The 6,749-nt window shown below is 43.6% G+C and overlaps 1 protein-coding gene across 2 annotated transcripts in view; it reads left to right on the top strand.

The window, feature by feature from the left end:
* The first annotated feature begins 5,635 nt into the window (after positions 1-5,635).
* LOC122555396 (interferon-induced GTP-binding protein Mx3-like) overlaps positions 5,636-6,749 on the top strand; it is a 38,539-nt gene continuing 37,425 nt past the window's right edge. For both annotated transcript variants that reach the window (XM_043701367.1, XM_043701366.1), the window contains exon 1: positions 5,636-6,002. The gene's annotated coding sequence lies outside the window, so the exon portion shown is untranslated. The remainder of the gene's footprint in view (positions 6,003-6,749) is intronic.

The following is a 6,749-nucleotide window of genomic DNA, read 5'->3' as shown; positions in this document are numbered from 1 at the left end:
TGTACATCTTTATGACTGTTCAGAATTGTATATACTTCAAACAAGTCATCTCTCACTCTTCTGAACTCCAGTGGATATTGCAGATCTGAAACAACCAAATCGCTGACGAAACTCGGCAGTTCTGGCAACATCTGTGGAGGGAAAACAAAGTCAACGTTTCAAGTCTAGTGACTCCTCTTCAGAACTAGAAACTGGGAAAAGTTGGTAATTATGCTGGTGACAGAGATTGGGAGGAAATGGAGTGAGTGAATAAATGGAACCAGAGTGCAGAAGGAGAGGAAAGAAAAAGGATAGGCAGGCAAAGGGATTGTGGATAACAAGGTGGGGAAGAAGATAACCTAGATAGGTGATAACAGGGACAATGAGTGGTTGAAAATAGGTTGGCTGCACTGAAAGCAACCTGCTTCATGACAGGAGCTGGCGGTGTTCCATAAAGCAATCAGCCAGACTGTCATCTCCCCAATGTACAGGAGACCACATATGAGCAGCGAATGTACAGTAGTGGGTTAGATTGAATGCAACTGAACAGTCTATCTGAGACCTTGGATGGTGAGGAGGGAGAAGGTTAACAGGCAAGTGTTGCATCTCTGCGATTGTGTACGAAGCTGCCATGGGGATGTGGGCAGGTATTAGGAGTGGAGCAGGAGTGGACCTGGAGGGAATGGTCCCTGTGGAATACTGACAAGGGAGGGCAATATGTGTTTGGTGTTGGCATCCTGCAGGAAGTTGCATAAATGGCAGATTACGATCGTATGGTTGGAGAGACTGGTGGGACGGAAACTGAGTACAAGGGGAATCTTACCATTGTCGTGAATGGGAAGGGGTGAGGACGGAAGTGCGGGAGGTGGGTCAGCCGGCCTAAGGGCACTGGTACCGGGGAATCCTCAGTTGAGGAAAAAGGTGAACACATCTTAGGTCTTCCTGTTGAAAATGATATTGTCAGAATAGGTGCAACAGAAACTGAGAAACTGAGAGAATGGAAAGGACTCCTTACAGGAATCAGGGTGTGAGGATGTATAGTCCATTCGACCCGACAGAACTGAGATATGGAGGAATTTTTTCAACCAGCATCTGGTTAATCTGTGAAATATATTGCTGCAAAGAGCTGTGGATTGGTATGGGGAACAGGGCAGGATAGTGGATTTGAGAAATGTATCAGCTATAATCGAAAGGTGGAATAGACACAATGGTCCAAATGCCTAATTCTGCTTCTATGTCTTATGAGAGGTTGAATTGATTTCCTTGAGAGGTTCAGTGGAAACTTGGTCAAAAGGTTGAAAATAGGTTGGACCTAACCTGGGAGGTTTAAGGCAAATTTCATGGAGGTTGTTGGCATGGCATCTTCCCCCTGTTTGAAAATAAGGATGAGTTAGGATACAAACTGTTCCCATTGTTGGAAAGATTTCAAACTGGAGGATATGGGGGTATGCTCTCCTACAACATGTCCAGGGCTGGTTGGTGAGTGATAAAGAATACACCTCCATAAAGCATGTCTGATGATGCACAATATGCAGACTGATAGCAAACAGCGCTACAATGAATCCTATTCAACAGACCATTCAACAGACAGTTGGTCTTCTGAAGAAACCTTGGAGTGCAGGCTCATAGTTCTGAAACTGAAGGCATCATAAGGAAAAGTACTTTTTTTTAATACATGGAATGTGAGTAGGATCTGGAATTCACTGCCTTAGATTGTGGTGTAGACAGAGTGAATCATGGTTTTCAAATGGGAATTAGATAATCATCTGAAGAGAAAATGAATGGTTAAGCTATAAAGAAAGGGCAAGAGGGTGGGGAAAGGTAAGTTGCTCTTACAGAGGGCTGGCAGTGACATGATGGGCTGAATAGCCTGCTACTGCACTGTGACCATTCCACAGGAATTTCACAGTTTCTACCAATCTTTAATTACCACTTCATCTTCAACCTCACCTCCAACTTCAAGCTCCTCTGTCACCTTGGCCATGATTAATCTTGCTGTACTTACTTGAACATAGAGGTGACTTGGAGGAACCGGTGTTGGACTGGGATGGACAAAGTTCAAAGTCACACAACACCTGCTCCTTCATCAGGTGGTTGGAACGAAGGAGCAGCACTCTGAAAGTGAGAATTTCCAAATTAACCTGTTGAACTATAACCTGGTGTTGTGTGGTTTTTAACTTTGAATATAGAAGATTAGGGAACAATTTAATCAAACTGCTCAGAAGAACTGAGGGCATTGTTGCAATGTTTGCAGATGACAGAAAGATGGGTAGAGGGATAGGTCATGTTGAGGGAGCAGGGAAACTGCGAGAGGACTTAGGCAGACTAGAAGAGTGGGCAAAGAAGTTGGAATACAATGTGGGAAAGTATGAAGCTATGCACTTTGGTGGGAAGAATAGATGCGCAGACTATTTTGTAAGTGGGAAAAGGCTTCGGAAAGTTGAAGCAGAAAGGGACTTGGGGGTCATAGTTCAGGATTCTTTTAAGGTTAACATACAGGTTCAGTTAGGAGAAAGTGAGGACTGCTGATGCTGGAGATCAGAGTTGAGAGTGTGGAAAAGCACAGCCTTGTCAGGCAGCGTCCAAGGATCAGGAGAATCAATGTTTTGGGCATGAGCACTTCATCAGGAAGGCAACAGGTTCTGTGCCTGCTATCCAGGGAGTTGTCATGACATTTACATTCTGTATAACTCCCGGGTTCCTCGAATGTTCACTCTCCTACAACATGTCCAGGGCTGGCTGGTGAGTGATAAAGAATACACCTCCATAAAGTATGTCTGATGATGCACAATATGCAGACTAATGCCAAACAGTGCTACAATGAATCCTATTCAACAGACCATTCAACAGACAGTTGGTCTTCTGAAGAGACCTTGGAGTTCAGGCTCATAGTTCTTTGAAAGTAGAGTCACAAGTAGAAAAGATAATGAAGAAGATAACAGTTGGTACACTTGCCTCGATTGGTCAGTACATTAAGTATAAGAGTTGGGATGTCATGACATGACTGTGCAGGATATTGATCATGCCACTTTTGGAATATTGTGAGCAATTCTGGTCTCCCTCCTATAGGAAGGATGTTGTGAAACTTGAATGGGCTCAGAAAAGATTTACAAGGATATTAGCGAGGTTGGAGAGTTTGAGGTATAGGGAGAGGCTAAATAGGCCAGGGCTATTTTCCCTGGAGCATCGGAAGCTAAGGGGTGATTTTTGATAGATTTATAAAATCAAGAAGGCTTTCTGGAGATACTGTCCAGCGTGTGTCTGGAGTGGTTCATACAACTGACATAAGTCAGGGAGTCATAGAGATGTAAAGCATGGAAACAGACCTTCAGTCCAACTTGTCAATGCTGACTAAATATCATAAATAAATCTAGCTCATTTGTCAGCCTTTGGCCACATCCCTCCAAATCCTTCCAATTCATATTCCCATCCAGGTGCCTTTTAAATGTTGCAGTTATACCAGCCTCTGGCAGCTCATTCCATACATGCACTATCCCATGTGAAAACGTTGCTTCTTAGATCCCTTTTAAATCTTTCCCCACTCCCATGAAACCAATGCCCTCTAGTTTTGGATTCCCCTATCTTAGTGAAAAGACCTTGACTATTCACCCTATCTATGGCCTTCTTGATTTTATAAACCTCTCCAAAATCACCCCTCTACCTCCAATGCTCCAGGGAAAATAGCCCTGGCCTATTCAACTTCTCCCTGTACCTCAAATTCTTCAACCTCGCAATATCTTTGTAAATCTTTTCTGAACCCTTTCAGGTTTCACAACATCCTTCCTATAGGAGGGAGACCAGAATTGCACACAATATTTTAAAAGTGGCCTGACCAATGTCCTGCACAGCCATGTCATGACCTCCCAACTCCTATAGTCAATGCACTGACCAATAGAGGCAAGTGTACCAACTGCTATCTTCTTCACTACCCTTTCAACTTGCGACCCTACTTTCAAGGAACTATGAACCTGCACTTCAAGGTCTCTTCAGAAGACCAACTGTCTAGTGAATGATCACCCCAGTGGATGCATGTGTTGCATTGTACCCCTGTTTGGTATCAGTCTGCATATTGTGCATTATCAGACTGCTTTATGGAGGTGTACTCTTCATTCTTTACCAGCCAGCCCTGGACATGATGTAGGAGTGTGAACATTCGAGGGACCCGGGAGTTGTACAGAATGTAAATGTTGTAATAACTCCCCGGATAGCCAATGCAGAACTTGATGCCTGTGCTCTTCAATTACATCCCTAAATGAAGAGCTCATGCTTGAAACATTGACTCTCCTGCTCCTCGGATGCTGCCTGACTGGCTGTGCTTTTCTAGCACCACACGTTTTGACTCTGATCTCCAACATCTGCAGTCCTCACATTCTCCAAATTATCCATAGTGTCCAGGGATTTGCAAGCTGGGTGGGTTAGCTACGGGAAATGTAGGTAGAGTAGGTGGATCCGGGTGAGATGCTCTTCAGAGGGTCAGTGTGGACTTGATGGGCCGAATGGCCTGCTTCCATGCTGTAGGGATTCAATAAGATTGTGACTGATATGATTTTAACCTCAATTTTACATTACTGTATATCCCCGGTAATCTTTCATGCATCAAATGTCAATGGACCACTACCTTAAAGTATTTAAAGATTCTGCATCCACTACATTTTGAGGAAGGGAATTTCAAGACTGACAACTCTCTCAGAGGAAACCATATTTTGATGCCTCTATCTTATATGGATTACCTCATATTTTAAATTAAGACCACTAGTTCTAGATTCCCCCACAAGAGGAAACAGGTTGGGATCCACTCACTGGAGTTTAGAAGAATAAGAGAGGAAGTCATTGAAACATACAAGATTCCCGAGAGGATGTTTCCTGTCATGGGAGAGTCTCAGACCAGTGGGCATAGTCTCAGAATAAAGGGAGACTGTTAGAAACGAAAATCGCCTCTCAATAATCGCTCTAGACAAATTCAGGAAAACAAAGTTTTATTAGCAAGTCTGCAGAGTTGGGCACCCTTCTGAGAAAAAGGCGCCCCGAGGCTAACAAAGTTTCTCATTAAATACAGCACAAGTCCCTCCCCTCTTTGGCTCTAAAGAGTCACGTTCCCCTTAGACTTTGGGGTCATGCACATCTCAGTTGTTTGTACCGAAATCGTCTCTCACAGAGACCAATTTGGAAACTGAGACAAGGGGAATTTTTTCTTTGGAACTCCCTGTCACAGACAGCAGTGGTGGAAGAGACTTTGTGTATATTTAAGGCTGAGACAGATTAATTCTTGTTCAATTGGGGAAATCAATGATTATGGAGAAGTGGCAGGAAAGTGGATGTGAGGAATGATGAATCAGCCATGATTTTATGAAAGGCACAAAAGGCTTGAGGTGGAGAATGGCTTACTCCTGTTCCTTATGGTCTCATTGTCCTTATCATATCCACGAGGTCAAGACCCCACAGCTCCTTTTGTTTCAATTTAGTCCCCTCTGAATCTTTTATCTCCATAGGATACAGGTCTAGCCTGTTTAGCCTTTACTCAGAGGGCAATCCACTCATTTCAGGTATTAGTCAACTTTCTCCAACACAATGACAATCCTTCTGTAAACACGGTGATCAGTACCTGTACTGTACCCAATATTCCAGATGCAGTCTCACTAATGGTCTGCATTACTGAAGCATAATCTCCCTACTCTTGCATTCAGTTCCCCTTACAGTAAAACATTACATTCTAAACTTTCCTTGTTCCTTTCTCTCTCTCTGTTGCCTTTTAAACAAAACCCTTAGCAGTCCGGTGCTGACAGGAAATGAATCACGCACGGAACTTTCTGTTCAATTTACGTGAAACTGAAAGTGAAAATCAGAAAGTCACCTCCAGTCCGAAATCTCTCCTACAAAGTGTTTATCCAGTTCTTTGGGAAACAGGAATAAAAGAGCAAAAAGGCGAAAGGAACTACTGTGACTGAGATCAGAGCACTTCGCATTTTGCTGTTCTCAACAGAATCAATAAGCGATAGAGCATTTTGGACGGTCCATTTGTTCAGGTACGTCTACAATCTTCTATTTTGATTTCCCCCAATCAGTCCTGTGTAACTCTCAAATACAGAGTTAAAGAAGTACTTACGTTGCATCTTCCCCTCCCCTCCCCCCCCCCCCTTCCCTCTTGACTCATTTGATTGTTAAAGCAAGCAGCAGACACACTGGGAATTAACAACACAGGAAGTGAGAGACTGTCAGAGATGTCAGATGTTTGCTTAAACAAGGCAGTTCACATGATTTTCCCTGCACCCTGTGGGGTGGGCCAGGATAGGGGGTGGCCAGTGACAATGGAATGGTATCAATCCTCCCCTAATCCACCCATCCCTGGAATCACTGAATGACCATGGACCAGAAACCGTGGGGATAAATAAAACCACAGGGTACAACAGAATTAACAATGGAATCAGCCCTCTTTGTTGAGTTCATTCCATCGAAAAGGAAATCTCCCCACTTTCACACTGTTTTAAGATCCGTAAATTGTATGGGCGGACATAATCCATCGATTCTGCTCCACCATTCAAAGTTAAAAATGACACAACACCAAGTTATAGTCCAACAGGTATATGTGGAAGCACTAGCTTTCAGAGAGCTGCTCCTTCATCAAGAAGCTGTGGAATAGGATCATAACACAGAATCAGCTCAGACAATGTATCAAAGGCAAGAGGTGAGAGTCTGTCAGTATGAGAGAGAGTGTGAGGTGTGCTTGTGGGTGTGTGAGTGTGAGTGCGCATGAGAGAGAGTATTTGCATGGG

The sequence above is a fragment of the Chiloscyllium plagiosum genome, chromosome 12 (assembly GCF_004010195.1).
Source record: "Chiloscyllium plagiosum isolate BGI_BamShark_2017 chromosome 12, ASM401019v2, whole genome shotgun sequence".
Lineage (NCBI taxonomy): Eukaryota > Metazoa > Chordata > Chondrichthyes > Orectolobiformes > Hemiscylliidae > Chiloscyllium > Chiloscyllium plagiosum.
Note: the sequence above shows the minus strand (reverse complement) of the source record. Positions and strands in the feature narration are given on the sequence as shown.